We start from the raw sequence: 16,299 nt of genomic DNA, 5'->3' as shown, positions 1-16,299 counted from the left end.
TTGAGTTAGTTTGATCCTCCGAGGAAGTTTGCGTTTTCGGCCCCCCTCCGTCTTGGGCCTCTGTTGGAACAATTTGCAATGGGTAAGAACCCGCCTGCCAGTGCAGGAGACGCGGGTTCGATCCCTGGGTTGGGAAGATCCCCTGGAGGAGGGCATGGCAACCCACTCCAGTGTTCTTGCCTGGAAAATTCCCATGGACAGAGGAGCCTGGAGGACTACAGTCCAAGGGTGACCAAGGAGTCAGACAGGACTCGGCGACTTAACAATGATAATAGTCACAGTCGTCCTTTATCTGCTTGTTTCTGCCGCCTGGTTTATCCTTCACACCAGCGCCTTAGGGAGCAGGATGGTCGTCTTGGGGAAACTGATGCTCTGGGCGGTAATGAGTGGACGAGGGCGCACGGGCGGAGTGGGGATTGGAACCTCGGCCTCCGCGACGCCACAGCACCTGCCCCCGAGTCTGCGTCTCTGGCGGAGTCAGGCCGGGCATCCCATGCTTCTTGGGTTTCTGGAGGCTGTATTCCACGTGGTTTATCCCTAAGCGGGCAGGGGAACCGCGTTTCCGCACCTGTGGCTGGGAAGTCTTTCCGACCCTCTGTTTACTTTCAAGAAGGAGCCGGAGCTCCCTAGGCTGGGGTGGACCTGGGTTCCATCTCTCACTCAGGTGGGCTGTGATCTTGGCCGTGCTCCATGTCCCGAGTGTTTTCTTGTAGCACCTGGGCGCCCTTGCTTCATTCTTCTCTGCCTGGAGTAAATAGATCAGCTTGCATTCTCTGGGGGTGGGGAGAATGTAATTTACAGATGCTAGTTAAGGTCATGGTCATGAAACTTCTCAGTTTTCATCCCTTCGACCTGCGCGTATTGAAAATATGTATTTTGACCAGTTCTAAAGATGGTTTACATTGCTTTGAATGTCCGGGAATGACCTACAATTAGTTCAGAGGTTAAGTTGTAAGCATTCAAAGCATTTGGTTTTGTGTTAATCCTTAAGGGAGCTGTCAGTAAATAGTGTGGGGAGGGGGGCGGTTTGAGGGAGAAGAGGTAACTTGACAACCTTCTTTTGAAGTAACAATCCTTTTCATCCAGGTATACTTTTATATCTTTAGGATGGTTTGGAAAGGAAGTCTCACTTCTGGAAACTGGCAAATTCAGTAAAGCTTTTAAAATAAAAGGCAGACAATCTTGAGTTTTTGTAGACTCATGCACTATGGGACAAAAAGAGCAAAGACTTCTCACTAAAAGAAAATAGTTGTTTAAGACAGAGATTCAGGATGTCTGAATCCTGGGCAGGTCCTCGGAACCCCCTTTTCCTCAGGAACTTGACCTCTCTGCAGGGGTTTTGGTTGGCAACTACTGTTTCCCTAAAGAGTGGAGCTTTTGAGTTCTTTGCTCCAGGATTGGTTGGTGAAAACAATGCCACTCAAATGCCTACTGTTAGAGTTATTCAGAAAACCCAGGTAACTTGGCAGAAATCCTTTTGTTAGGTTAATATATCTTCTCCCTTTTATAAATGTATGGTAATTCTCAAACCTGCTGAATTAGGAGTCACCTGGGGGTGAAATTAGAACCATAAAAGGGAAGAACAGGGGAATCCTCATTTTGTAACAAGAGTTTCTGGTAATTCTATGAATAAGCCTGTGCACCTGTAGCAGGTGATCTCACTGAGCTACATAATGATGGCCGAGTCTACCCTTTTTTTCTTTTTGAAAGAATATGAAATTCACCTGCTTCCATGGCTCCATGGCCCCTTATCATTTGCTTCTGGTTACCGAGAACCTCAGATCGATTCTGATTTTGCAAGCGGACCTGCTACCTTGCTAGCAAGATTTCCCAAAGCCTCAACAGTTCTTCAGTCCTCTGATTACAAAGGGAAGGCAGAAGAGAGCAAAAACAATAGGTATGCATGTGGCTTCTCTCTTGCTCTCTGGTTTGATGTAGCAGAGACTGTTTCAACTTGTGCCAGTGTTTCTGAGATTGTGGTAGTTGAGCAGTATATTATATGCCTGGTCTATTCAGAGCTTGGGTGCCCACGACTGTGTAAGAAATGTTTGTTCGTTGAGTATGAGCTTAAAGCCAACTCATTCATAGCTGGGAAGACCAGTTCCTCACAGCAGTGTGTAGGAGCAGAGTTGATATAGAAGGATTAAAAACTACTCAGCAAGCTTCCCTGGGGGCTCAGTCTGTAAAGAATCTGCCTGCAATACAGGAGACCTGGGTTCTACCTCTGGGTCAGGAAGATCCTCTGGAAAGGAAATGGCAACCCACTCCAGTATTCTTGCCTGGAAAATCCATGGACAGAGAAGCCTGGTGGGCTACAGTCCAGGGGGTCACAAGAGTCAGACATAACTTTAGCAACTAAAACTAAAACCACCAGCAAGTTTAAAACAGGTTTTGTTAGACCAAGCAGCAGCTCCATCTTGTTAAAGGCTCTGACTTTCTACTTTCTTGACTTTCGCTTTGCTTATTGTTCCAATTTTCTGGCGGCAAAGGGGCAAAGGGAGTGTGGTCAGAGAGAGATGACCTGTAGCAATAAATAATCACTTCTCTTTCTCCCACTCTAATTCACTGATTGGCATAGTGAACCGCGGGGCATGCCCACAAAGCAGAAATATCAAGGTGTTTCTTCAGGTTCGATTATATTAGAACAACCCCTCCAGGCCACAGCACCCAAGCCTATATGTGGCACACAGGATTCTCACAAGCTTAAAAAATTTTTTTCCTGCTTCATCTATTGCAAAAAAAAACAAAAACAAAACCTAATCAGGTGGTATTTTTCTCTTAAGAAAGTTCTCAATTGAAACAGCATACCCAGTGTTCACTACCGAAAGTTGATGCTGCCTCTAACAGTAATTTCTGATTCTGATTTCCTAAGAAGTTGGTTCCACGGCACTGTGAAGCCCCTGTTTGATGTCTAAACACAGCTTCCTCAGATGGGGAGGACAGAATGGGTTTCTTTTTTTTTCCTGTGGGAGACCATGGAAGTACCCTGGCTGTTGATCTCTTTTGCTCCTGTTAGCATGACTGATATGTGTATTATGGTTCTTTGGGAGCAAGTTTGTAGAGGAACTGCCGCTTATCATTGTTGGCCTACGTCTTATTTAACAAAAGGATGCTAAACCCTTGGATGTTTCCAGGAAAGGAGTACACCAAGATTTTTGAAACTAGATGATACCCTATTGCCTCCACCCAGATCCAATGCCCATCACTGCCCTGTGCTATTCCTCAGAAAGGTTGTTGGCAGCTAATAAATTCAGCCTCTTGTTGAATGGCACCCTTGAATGTGCTCCAAACACGTTGCTGGAGTTTTCTCTTTCCCTTTATAATACTCTAATTTAGTTGTTGTTTGGGCGATGTCTAGGCATTCCTTTTATGAAATTTTTTTCTTTGGAGTGTGTTTTTTTGTTTGTTTGAGAATTTGTGTGTTGAAAGAATAAAACCCAGAGGGCTTTTTGCCTGTAACTCCCCCAAAGCTAAATTGAGATCGCTGGGTTATAAGGTTCCAGGGCTTACTTTAACCAGGATAAGGAAAAACTTTCTAACAGTGACAGCAGCTCCAGGCCAGCCTGTCACCTCTGATGGTAGAAAGTGCCCTTCACCCAGCTGTTGATACAGAGATTGAGAAGAGGTGAAAGGGGTTCACAGACCAGAGACAAGTGGGATTAAATCTCTGAGGCCCACTCAGTGCCAAAATTCCGTGGAATTCCGCACCTTATCCTTGAATGTTAGTGCCAAGTCTATGTACACAAGTAGCTATTTTTCTATTAAACTTGAAGAGGTAAGTTTCTGTTGCTTTAACAAATATATATAGTCCATGGAATTGTTCAGGCCAGAATACTGGACTGGACAATGTTTCCCTTCTCCAGGGGATCTTCCTAACCCCGGAGTTGAACCCAGGTCTCCCACATTGCAGGTGGATTCTTTACCAGCTGAGCCACGAGGGAAGCCCAAGAATACAGGAGTGGGTAGGCTATCCCTTCTCCAGGGGATCTTCCTGACCCAGGAGTCGAACCAGGGTCTCCAGCATTGCAGGCGGATTTTTAACCAACTGAGTTATCAGGGAAGCCCACCACAAATATAATGACACTTAATTGTGATAATGGAGAGGAGTACCAAAATAAATGCTTTGAAAAGAAAAAATGCGATATCAGTTTTATCGTATATATCTTGGCAACGACCATACTGAAACTATCGATCAGGAAATTGTCTTTCTATCTGGCTCTAGTTTAAATATCCAAGTAGAGACTAAAACGGGCTCCTAGAATAAAAATATTTTTAAAAGCTGGGTACATCTCTTGACGAGTGTGACTATCTACATTATTATAATGCTCACTGGACTTTCTCAATAAAAAAATGATTGATCAGATTAGGCATCGTCTTGATGTTTGGCACCATCTTGACTTGAAACATGTTTTATTTTGAAAAGCAAATAATTGCAGGCATCTTAACATAGCAATTCCACCCGAGTTAGAATGTTTAGAACCGTCCATTCCCTGCCGATTCTGTAAATGGGGGGACAGCACCCTAGGAGGAGGGCTTTTGGAATGGCACAGCTGTGAGGCCAACCAGGGTTCAAGTCTCAGCGCTGCCCCTCCCTTTTCAGTAGCTTTGGGATGAGTTATTCCCGTAACTTTGTTTCCCTGTTTCTAGAAAACAACATTCACCTTTCAGGGCTCAGTGAGCCTGGGAGACCGCACCCGATGTATAGGAGATGCTCAACCAATGACGGCTGTGTTTCCAGATTGAGTGCATGTTTGTTAAATTCTTATTCTGCAGCTAGATTCTCCTGGAGCAAATAAGGAATCAACTGAGTTACTCTGGGAAACTCTCTCAACCTTTACAATCGGTTGAGTCTGTGCTGTATTTAAAATGGATAACCAACAAGGACCTACCGTAGAGTACAAGGAACTCCACTCAGGGTTACGTGGCAGCCTGGATAGGAGGGGTATCTGGGGGAGAACGGGCACATGGGTAGGTATGCCTGAGTCCCTTTGCTGTCCACCTGAAGCTATCATGACACTGTTAATCAGCCATACCCCAATACAGAATAAAAAGTTAAAAAAAATCAATAGAGTCTGGATTTACCACAGTTCTCTCATAATCAGAAAGGTTGTACCACCTTTCCCTGGCATCTCGGGAGAAATTGCTACTGCTGCTGCTAAGTCACTTCAGTCGTGTCCGACTCTGTGCGACCCCATAGACGGCAGCCCACCAGGCTCCCCCGTCCCTGGCATTCTCCAGGCAAGAACACTGGAGTGGGTTGCCATTTTCTTCTCCAATGCAGGAAAGTGAAAAGTGAAAGTGAAGTCGCTCAGTCATGGCTGACCCTCAGCGACCCCATGGACTACAGCCTTCTAGGCTCCCCCATCCATGGGATTTTCCAGGCAAGAGTATTAGGCTCCCTCAAAATAATGCCATTTTAGGTATGAAAAAATACCTAAGGTGCTTATCTTCTGCCTCAAGCTATACATTTACCCACCAGGAAATCCATTCAGCAGTCGCCATGCAGGGGAAAGCGCTCGCTGTGGAATTCTATCATTGATTTAATCTGGTCCCTCTGCACACTTTATCACGTGTGTGTATATATTTTCTCGTTTTGTACAGAGTATATGGCTACAGCCTCTAGGCCTGTGTTCTGGGTACAGTTAATATGCAATTCCACATCTAATCTGAGTCTACATTATAAGGCAGCCCTGTGGTGGTTACTCCATTCTATATTCTGATTTCTTTGTATGTCTTTTTCTATTGGCTTCTAGCAGGCATCCTCAGCCAGGGGGCTGTAGGCCACACGCAGCCACAAGCAGGCTTTGTTTGGCTCATGGACTTTCTAAAAATGTTTGAATTGGAAGCCAGCATTGGAAAATCCTTCAAGCTGGGATTTCCAGCTTTTCCTGAAAAATCTGACAAGTTGGTTGCAGTAGGCCCATGATCCCAAGAGGGAGCCCTCAGATGAGATCGAATGCTGCCTCCCCTTCCCCCACCCCTTAGAGGGATGGTTCTCCAGGTTGCCACGGGCTCTACCGCTCCTTATGCCCAACCCCAGGCCAACGTCCTTGCCACTGGCTTCTGACCATGTGTTTACGGGTCTTTGTTGTTTTTCTTATAATAATGAAGACAGAAGTGAAATGGATTTTGTGCCTGTGAGGCCGTCAGAACCTCAGAAAGATTGTCAACAGCTAATAAAAATAGTAAGTTATCCTTTTTGGAAAACTTACTCTGTTGGGTGATATGCTAAATGCTTTGGGCATCTTTCTTGGTCCTCACAATGCTGTGAGGTGGGTGCGATTGCACCCATGTGAGAGATGAGGAAATAGTTCAGACTTGGCTCATGTTGTCTGTTGCACCTGATGGTGTCAGAGGATGAAAAGAAGTGGTATGGGGGGCCCTGCCCTCCATCTCTTCTGCAACCAATGGTTTCTGATGGGCAAGCCCTTTTAGGCATCTTTGTAAATGATGCATAGCTTGGGACAAGGCACATCCCACTGAGATGGATGACGCTCCATCCCAGGGAATTGTTGGTCCCCACATAGGTCCCATAGATATCATGCATTTAGTTTACAGGGCAGATTATAATAAAAATTGAGCAAAGTTTGTAACTTGAACTGCTTCCAACATCTCAACCATCTGATCCATAAAAGGAACATTTGAACTCACCCTGAAATGTTCCTGGGCAGAAGGGCGAGGCGGGGGGAGAGAATTGTTGCATTTGTTTCAATCTAGTGGAAAGGCTTCATTCTTAGTAAAATGCACACAAATGTCTCAATATTTGGTATCCTGGCTGCCATTAGGCTTGCTTTCAAATAATATTCTCTTCTAGATGACATAGTTTGAAATTCATAGCATTAAAACTTTTAGAGTAACATCTCCTGTGTAACAAACCAAGACATGGAAAAAAATATTCTCTGTGCATTTGGAGCCAGCTCTTTTTAGTATCAATGATTGATTTCGGAGGCTCCTCATTTGTCTACAAAAACTTTTAACAGTTCTTTGCTCAACAGAGTTTTGTTTTGTTTTTAACTATAAACTCCTTTATTCTGCAACCACCAAACATTTCTAAGTGGTTTTAAAAGACTGATCAGATAACTTGCTCCCTTTTAAAACTATTACAGGTTCAGATACTGTTCCCCAGGAATTAAAAGCAGTGTGTTCCCTTCGTAAAACCCCTTCCCAAGGTTCTGGACTGGGTTTTTTTTCCCATATCTCTATTTGTGTCTAAAATGAAGTGAATGTAAAACGGTAGCAGGCAAACTTTTTGCTTTTCATTGCAAGGTAACAATCCGGGCTGTTTGTTTTAGAAATGGTAATGTTGTATCATTGTAACAAATTATACTTAAAAATCATTTAGTGTGAAATTGCAGATTAATCCCATAGGGACAGGGTATTAACAATCACCCAGCCCTTTGGAGCATACAGATGGTGAATCTGGGATTTACAATAGGAACAATCGCTGATTACATGCATGGATGTAACGGACAAAAAGACCTCCACAACTTCAGCCTGGAGAATGCGGTGGAGGTCCTAGTGCCTGACTTGTTTGGGATGCTCAGTCCCTAAGGATGCCTGCGTTTCAGCACCTAGCCTGCGCCAGATTCTATAGTGCCTCTGTGTGCTCTGAAACCTACCAAGCGCACGTGAGAAGCGTCCTCTCAGTGTGCTTAGCTCTAACTCTTGTAAATTCCATTAGAATTTGCATAAAGAGCAACTTCGCAGTGGGGCACGCAGTGGGAATTTGGCAGAGGTGCCCAACCCAGAGAACTTGTTGTCAAAACCCAATACTTGCTATTCACTAACTGCTGTGTGGACTAGGGGCTGGGGAGGCTTCTCTGCTTCAGAAATTAATCTGTGTGAGAAATGAAAAGCACGCTTAAACACAATGCCTCTGATTTTGAAACTGTCAGTCTGCAGAGCTCAGACTGCAAACCCCATGACATGCTTACTGTTGAGAGTGAAAACAGCACCCTCATACACACATCCTTGAATACAGACCATGCTATAGTAAGTGACCAGCCAGCATGCTCTTGGCTGGTCACTTACTGTAACATGTAGCTTCCAAGGTGGCACAGTGGTAAAGAATCTGCCTGCCAGTGCAGGAGATGCAAAAACTCAGGTTCAATCCCTGGGTTGGGAAGATCCCCTGAAGGAAAAAATGACAGCCCACTCCAGTATTCTTGCCTGGGAAATCCCATGGACAGTGGTGCCTGGTGGGCTACGGTCCATAGGATTGCAAAGAGTTGGACGCGACTGAGCTATTGAGCAGAGCAGCAGACAGCAGTGTATTTTTGGGACTCTGAACCAAGTAAGGCTGTTTTCTTTTCTTATATATTTTTAAACAACTCTTTATAAAATAAAAAAAAAAAGATCATAGCCGTTTCAGTGGTAGTTAAGATACATATGCAACATCTCCTTAAAACCGCAGAAGTTCTCCCCCCAAATCTCTGTTTGATTTCAGATGTAAAGGTAAGGAATAATTTTCCAAGCAGGAGAAAACCCAAGAGCCTGAATGCTTTAAAGAACTTAGCATCATTGTCTTAGCTTTTTAGAATTTGTGTCTCAAAACCAAAGCATAAACCTTTATCCAAATGAATTGTTTAAATATTCTGTTCCCAAACACCGTATTGTTACAGAGCTCAGAACAAAAGTACGAGTGAACACTGTTACGTCTGACTCCAGAAACTGTCTTGCTTTTAAGCATATGCATCCCGCACACGTTTTATTGCTTTTTCTGAACCCAGGGATTTGTGACAGCCGTGAGTCCGCTGAGTGATAAGGACCTGTCCTCTGGACCAGGTGATTACCCGCCCAGAAGGGTCTGGCAGCCCCATCTTGCGGGGACGCTTGTAAGCTTCTCCAGATTATTCTAGAGATGCTGGGCAACTGGCCCTCAGCTCAGCTCTGTCTCTCCAGTGTTGGGTTGGATAGGCACATGCTCAGAATGATCAGTGGGGCCTTTGTGGTCATAAATATCAGTGATATTAGTAACATTGACTGAAGCAAGACTCATTCCTTGGAAAAACCCTGTCAAGTTTGAAACATGTTAAAGTATCAAGTTCAAAATGTATAGTTATTGATACACTGTTTAGAAAAGCAAGGGATGGCCAAAAAAATGGATTGTAACTGACCCTTTAAATGTCCATGAGTACATACTGACATAAATTATTGAAGAAAAATAGATCAATGGGGGAGACACGAGAAATATTCTTAATGGAAAATCTCAAATATGTATGCATTGGGTTGGCCAAAAAGTTCATTTGGAGTTTTCCAGAACATTTTACAGAAAAACCCGAACAGACATTTTGGCTGACCCAATACATCCTCTGTCCTCCAGGAGGCGAATATTGTTAATGATTCTTTCTATTTTCCTCCCCCTTCCCTGTGGGGCTGGTCTTAGTGATTTGCCTCCAAATAATAGTGTATCGATGGGGGGAAACAGTACTGTCACAGGGGAGCACCCTGGTACATACAGCCTTAACCAGGAGATGAAGGTTAACATCAACAATGACATGTGGATCCCATGAACCCCTGATGGGATGGGGTGAGAAGACACATAGGATCTTTACCTCTGTGCTATTCTTTCTAAAATCTCTAACGTCAGTCTACTGATGAGACCATTCTACAAAATCCCTTACCTGTGTCCTTTAAAACTGGCAAGATCATGAAAACTAAAGAATGAGAAAGTGTTCCAGATCAGAGGGGACTGGGTGGGGATGATAACTCAAGGCAGTGTGGTGTGCTTCCAGGGTTGGATCCTGGAAGAAGAAAGGGGCCTAGTGGAAAAAACTGGTAAAATCTGAATCAAGTCTGGAGCACAGTTAATAGAAATGTCCCACCTTCAGCTTCTTAGTTGTGATAAACGTACCATGGGACTATGAAATAGTATGAGGAAACTGGGTGAGGAGTAGATAAGAGCTCTCTGTATAATCTTTACAACTTTTCTGGTAACCTAAAATCACCCCCAGTTTATTTTAAATCAAGTAAATGTCACGCCCATGTTCACAGCCTGAAAATAGCCCAGAGGTGGAAGCAACCCATGTGTCCACCGATGGATGAATGGATAAACAGAACTCAATAGGATCCAGCCTTAAAAAAGAAGGAAGTTCTTAAACAGACATTTCTCCAAAGGAGACATACAGATGGCTAACAAACACATGAAAAGATGCTCAACATCACTCATTATCAGAGAAATGCAAATCCAAACCACAATGAGGTACCGTCTCACGCCAGTCAGAACGGCTGCCATCAAAAAGTCTACAAACAATAAATGCTGGAGAGGGTGCGGAGAAAAGGGAACCCTCTTACACTGTTGGTGGGAATGCAAACTAGTACAGCCACTATGGAGAACAGTGTGGAGATTCCTTAAAAAACTTGGACTAGAACTGCCATACAACCCAGCAATCCCACTGCTGGGCATACACAGTGAGGAAACCAGAATTGAAAGAGACACGTGTGCCCCAAGGTTCATCGCAGCACTGTTTACAATAGCTGGGACATGGAAGCAACCTAGATGCCTATTGGCAGATGAATGGGTAAGAAAACTGTGGTACATATACACTATGGAATATTACTTAGCTATTAAAAAGAATGCATTTGAATCAGTTCTAGTGAGGTGGATGAAACTGGAACCTATTATACAGAGTGAGGTAAGTCAGAAAGAAAAACACCAATACAGTATATTAATGTATATATATGGAATTTAGAAAGATGGTAACGATGACCCTGTATGTGAGACAGAAAGAGACACAGATGTAAAGAACAGGATTTTGGACTCTGTGGGAGAAGGCAAAGTTGGGATGATTTGAGAGAATAGCATTGAAACATGTATATTACCATACGTAAAAAAGATCGGCGGTCCAGGTTCGATGCATGAGACAGGGTGCTCAGGGCTGGTGCACTGGGATGACCCTGAGGGATGGGATGGGGAGGGAGGTGGGAGGGGGATTCTGGATGGGGAACATATGTACACCCATGGCTGACTCATGTCAATGTATGGCAAACACCCACTATAATGTTGTAAAGTAATTAGCCTCCAATTAAAATAAATTTAAAAAAGGAAGTTCTGACACCTGCTGCAACAGGAACCTTGAGGACTATATATTAAATGAAATAAGCCATCACAAAAAGACAAATATTGTGTCTTTCCACTTACATGAGATGCCTCGTATAAAGCAAAATGCGTGTGTACTCAGCCATGTCTGACTCTCTCAGACCCCAAGGACTGTAGCCCACCAGGCTTCTCTGTCCATGGAGTTTTCCAGGCAAGAATACTGGAGTGGTGTGCCATTTCCTACTCCAGGAGATTTCCTGACCCAGGGATCAAACCCTTGTTTCTTGCGTAGGCAGGCAACACAGACAGATAAAAACTAGCTGTTACAACTCAAACATGCCTTCAGCTTTCAGAATCAGGAAATGCAGACTTCCTCCTCCTTCTCTTTTCCAAGATACTCAAGTTACGGCATGGCAGTATCAGGCAGGGTCTTCTGGTGAGTGGATCACTCCCTGGGATCTGACGCTTGGAGAGACCCTTTGTACAAGGGCAGTCCAGTTACTTGCCTGTTTTTCTCTCGAAATGTCTCTTCTGCTTGTTCAGGGTGGTATGAAGCCATTCTTTTATGCTGTATCTCATTTCTTTTTGGTGTTTTAAAATTCAGATGTTAAATCACTAATGCTTTGTTTATCCGCCTGATCTTCTCTGGTCTGGGAAACGGTGAGAAAGAACTGGGTGGGAGAGGAGCCTATAAAGGTGGAGGATGGGGTAAGGTGTCTGTGGGATGGTGTACCAGTGAAATACGCGGAACGCCGTGCCACACAGTTAAACATTTAAGAGGGTAGATCTCCCGCTAAGTGTTCTCACCTCAGTCAATAAACAAATGTTATATACCACTAAAATGAGTCCAAGACTTGTTTTTTTATTTTTGTGATATAATTGACAATCGTAAGATTTAAAGTATACAATGTTGATGATTTGATAAACATATATACATTGTGACTTTCACATTGTGATTCCCGCATCAGGTTAATATAAGATCTACCTCCGGCAGTCTTTAGTTATAGGAGACAGTGTTATCAGCCACAGTCCCCATGGTTTTATTAGCTCTTCAGACGTTGATCATAATGTAGCTGAAAATGGGTACCCTTTGCCAACCTTGCCCTGTCAACCCCAGCCCCCACCTCCTGCCAACCGCGTTTTAGTTTCTTTGAGTTTGGCTTTCTTTTTTAATTTCTTTTTATTTTTTTCACATGTAAGTGATACTGTGCACAATTTGTCTTTGAGTTGTTTCACTTTGCAGAATGTCCTCTAATTTTATCCATGTAGTCAAAAATGGCAGGATTTCCTCTTTCCTAAAGCTGAATACTATTCCATCGTGTTATACACACCGTGCTGAGTTTATCCATTCATCTGTCGTTTGGGTTGTTTCCATACCTTGGCCTCTGTGAATAGTGCTGCAGTGAACAGGGAGTACAGATATCTCTACAAGAAGAGGATTTTGTTTCCTTCAGATATATAACCAGAAGTGGGTTCTATTCCCAGAACCAACCAATTTCTGTTGATTCCATTTCTGCTGGTCCCTACAGTGGTTCTATTTTTGGTTTCTTGCAGAATCTCCACAGTTTTCCATAGTGGCTGCACAAGTTTACATTCCCTTGTGCATACAATCGCTGCTCAAGGGTTCCATTCTCTTGCTGGCGTTTGTTATCTCCTATCTAGGGTGTCCCTGGTGGGTCAGTGGTAGAAGAACCTACAGTGCAGAAGATGCAGGTTCAACCCCTGGGTCCGGAAGACCCCCTGGAGGAGGAAACGGCAACCTGCTCCAGTATTCTTGCCTGGGAAATCCCATGGACGGAGGAACCTGGCAGCTACAGTCCATGGGATTGCAAAGAGTCAGACACGATTTAGCAACTTAACAACAATAGCAATCTTTTCATGATAGCTATTCTAACAAGTGTGAGATAATTGCTCACCATAGTTTGGATTTCCATTTCCCTGCTGATTAATGATGCTGAGCATCTTTTCACTTGCCTGTTGGCCAGCTGTATATCTTCTTTGGGAAAATGCTTATTCAGATCTTTTGCCCACTTCCTAATTGAGTTTTTCTGTTTGTTTGTTTGTTTGTTTTTGCTGTGAGTTGTATGAGTTCCTGGTATATTTTGGATATTAAATGCTTATCAGATATGTTAGTTGTTAATGTTAGTCACTCAGTTGTGTCTGACTCTTTGCAACCCCATGGACTGTAACCCACCAGGCTCCTCTGTCTCTGGGATTTCCAGGCAAGAATACTGGCGTGGGCAGCCATTCCCTTCTCCAAATGAGATTTGCAAATATATTTCTCCCGTCTGTTAGTTGCCTTTTAATCTTGTTGTTAGTTTCCTTTGCTGTGCAGAAGCGTTTTCATTTGTTGTACTCCCAGTTGAATTTGGCTAATTTCACTCAGTATAATGTGTGTAAGGTTTGGCCAGGTTATAACGTATGTCAACATTTTCTTCCTTTTTAAGGCTGAATAATAATCTGTGTGTGTCTGTGTGTAACACCACAGTTTTTTGTTTATCCATTCACTCATAAATAGACATTTAGATTGCTTCCACCTTTGGCTATTTTGAATAATGCTGCTAAGAACATGAGTGTACACATACCGGTTTGAACCCCTGCTTTGAAGCCTTTTGGACATACCCAGAAGTGGAACTGCGGGATTGTATGGTAATTCTATTTTTAATGCTTTGGGGAGCTTCCATACCGTTTGCCATAACAGTTGTACCCCTTTACAGTCCCGGCAGCAGAGCAGGGGTTCTACTTTCTCCGTGTCCTTACCAACACTTGTTACTGTTTTATATATGTGTGTGTGTATATATACATATATAAAATTGTCATACTACTGAATATGAATTGATATCTCATTGTAGTTTTGATTTGCATTTCCCTAGTGATTTGGATATGATAATTTGACACTGTGAAAATGTCAGTTCTACTTAATTACACCATTTGATAAAATTCCAATCTGAATTATTAATTCACACTCTAAAGGCATAATGAAAGCACAAATGAACCGTGAAACAGAATAGATCAGAGAGCCAGAAATGCACTCATGCATATGAAGAAAGTTTCTTTGACTAGCTAATCAAAATTTCTGGTTAATCGTTCTGTCTAACTTCACAAATAGTCAATAACACAAAAGTAAACAGCAACGGAATACCACTTTATACCCACGAGACTGGCAAAGATTGTAGAACCCGGAAGTACCCAGGAATGGCAATGATAGAGAGAGGCAGGAGCCATGAGGCGCTATTGAAGGAAGGACAAACTGACTCCTATGATCATTCTTGAACAAGGTTCTTTGCAGAATGCAATGAAATTACATACATGTGTGTCTGATGACCCACTAGTCTCACTCCAAGGAATACACTCCTGTGAGGACTTGTGCGTATGTTCAAAAGAGAACATGTCTGGAAATGTTCATCATGCTGGTGTTTGAGGCAATTGTGAGCTGGAGTTGATTGAAGTGTCCATCACTAGGGACATGGAGGGGTTGAGCAAGGTGAGTCTGTGGTTGGAATATGGTGCAGCAATTAAAAGCAGAGAACCAGATATGTTTTTTAAAGGTTTAGTGATGTTTTGGAAGGCCTGAGTGTAAATCGCAACTTTCTTTAGAACAATTTCCTAGAAGCCTCTCCCATGCACTCCCACTTGTAGCTCTTTGGCTCAGCGTGGCCTGTGAGGCCTCCCTTAGCTGCAAGGGAGCCTGGAACACCCAGCATTTGACATTTCGATCCTTAATAGGAGGCAAGGCAGGAAGGAACTCTGATTGTTCTTTGGGCGTAGTGTCTGCTGTGCATTCTGCTATACTCATATTTTACCCTGGGAATCTTATCAACAGACAGATGCTGATTCAGTAAGTCTGGGATGGGGCCTAAGATGGTACTATTCTAAGTGCTCCCAGATGGTGCTGAGCTGTTGGTTCCTGGACCTTGGGTAGCAAGGCTCTTGAAGGCCTCCTGCTGCTTTTGAGAGTTCAGCAGGCCTGGGTGTCATCACTGCATTCAACAGGTGATGGAATGGAGTGGCTAGTCTTGGGATTCGGTTCATGGAGGTCAATCAAGAGAGAATATGCCTCATTGTTTTCGTTACTGTTGGGCGATAAAAAGCCACCTCAAATTCAGTGGTATAAAGCAACCACGCTTTCCTTATGCTCATCAATTCTGTGGGTGATGACTTCCAGTAGGGAACAGTGGGGAGGGCTTGTCTCAGCTCCTTGATGTACAAGTCTTCAGCTGGGAAGACTGGAATGCTGAGATGGGAGTGATTTGATAGCTGGCCTCACACTATCCAAAGACTCACTTACTCTCGCATCTGGCCCCTTGTTGAGGAGACTGGAGGGCTAGGGCTGCTGACCAGAGGGCCTGCCGGTGGCCTCTCCATGTAGCTGGGCTTCCACCCAGCATGGCAGCCGCTGGGCAGCAGAGCTGCTGTGATGGCGGCTGTGTCTTTGACCAAGTCCCAGAAGCCACGCAGTGTCCTTCTGCCACATTCTGTTGGTTACAAGTGAATCACAAGCTCACCTAGATTCAAGGCAAGAATTAGACTCCACCTTTTGATAGGGGAATGGAGCGATCTAGAAGAGCAGGTGGAATAGGAGATACTATTGTGATCACCTTTGGAAAACCCCACCTACCAAACATTTAAACACACCCCCCCATGATTAAGATATGTTTGCAAAACCCAACCCCTTTCCTTTTAAAAATGTTTGCATATTTATTTTAAATGTATTTCTTTTTAGTTGCAGCATAATGGCTTTGCAATATTGTGTTGTTCTGCCAGACAACACTTTTATTTATTTTTGGCTGCACTGGGTTTTTGTTGCTGAGTGCGGGCTTTCTCCAATTGCAGCAAGTGGGAGCTATTCTCTAGCTGTGGTGAGCAGGCTTCTCACTGCGGCGGCCTCTCTCGTTGCAGAGCCCCGGCAGTAGAGTGCGGACTTCAGTAGTTGTGGCGCACGGGCTTAACTGTCTTTGGCATGTGGAAGCTTCCCAGACCAGGGATCAAACCCATGGTCCGCTGCATCGAAAGGCAGATTCTTAACCACTGGACCACCAAGGAAGTCCACACCCCTTTCAACACGTTAAAGTCATTTCATTAGACTTTTAAATCTTGCTCAGGGAACCAGGGGTGAAGATGATGGATTCTCACTGAATCTTTTCAAATGTATTAACCCGAGAATGTTCTCTTCTTGAAGGCTTACAGAAGACATTTGTGTCCTTGATGACTATTCTTCATTACAGGGCAGGGACGCTGTCTAGAAAGCATTTCTGTGCTGA

Source organism: Ovis canadensis, chromosome 17 (genome assembly GCF_042477335.2).
Source record: "Ovis canadensis isolate MfBH-ARS-UI-01 breed Bighorn chromosome 17, ARS-UI_OviCan_v2, whole genome shotgun sequence".
Classification (NCBI taxonomy): domain Eukaryota; kingdom Metazoa; phylum Chordata; class Mammalia; order Artiodactyla; family Bovidae; genus Ovis; species Ovis canadensis.
The sequence above is the reverse complement of the archived record's forward strand: the minus strand, read 5'-3'. Positions refer to the sequence as shown.